This window comes from Bison bison, unplaced genomic scaffold (genome assembly GCF_000754665.1).
Source record: "Bison bison bison isolate TAMUID 2011002044 unplaced genomic scaffold, Bison_UMD1.0 scf7180017864139, whole genome shotgun sequence".
Lineage (NCBI taxonomy): Eukaryota > Metazoa > Chordata > Mammalia > Artiodactyla > Bovidae > Bison > Bison bison.
The window spans coordinates 6,242,417-6,242,913 of record NW_011494711.1 but is presented as its reverse complement, the minus strand read 5'-3'; the positions used below and the strand labels follow the sequence as shown (position 1 = coordinate 6,242,913).

The following is a 497-nucleotide window of genomic DNA, read 5'->3' as shown; positions in this document are numbered from 1 at the left end:
TCTCTTTCCCTTCTGGTTTCCTCAGTGTGTATGCCCAGCAGTGGGATTGCTGGATCATAAGGCAGTTCTATTTCCAGTTTTTTAAGGAATCTCCACACTGTTCTCCATAGTGGCTGTACTAGTTTGCATTCCCACCAACAGTGTAAGAGGGTTCCCTTTTCTCCACACCCTCTCCAGCATTTATTATTTGTAGATTTTTGGGTCGCAGCCATTCTGACTGGTGTGAAATGATATCTCATAATGGTTTTGATTTGCATTTCTCTGATAATGAGTGATGTTGAGCATCTTTTCATGTGTTTGTTAGCCATCTGTATGTCTTCTTTGGAGAAATGTCTATTTAGATCTTTGGCCCATTTTTTGATTGGGTCATTTATTTTTCTGGAGTTGAGCTGAAGGAGTTGCTTGTATATTTTTGAGATTAGTTGTTTGTCGGTTGCTTCATTTGCTATTATGAAGATCTTAATGAACTAGGTAATCATGATGGTGTGGTCAGTCCC

At 39.4% G+C, this 497-nt stretch overlaps 1 protein-coding gene across 4 annotated transcripts in view; it reads left to right on the top strand.

Annotated features, from left to right (window-relative positions):
* The window catches only part of NMI (N-myc (and STAT) interactor), a 25,284-nt gene that overhangs the window by 10,312 nt on the left and 14,475 nt on the right, over positions 1–497 (top strand). The window lies entirely within an intron of this gene.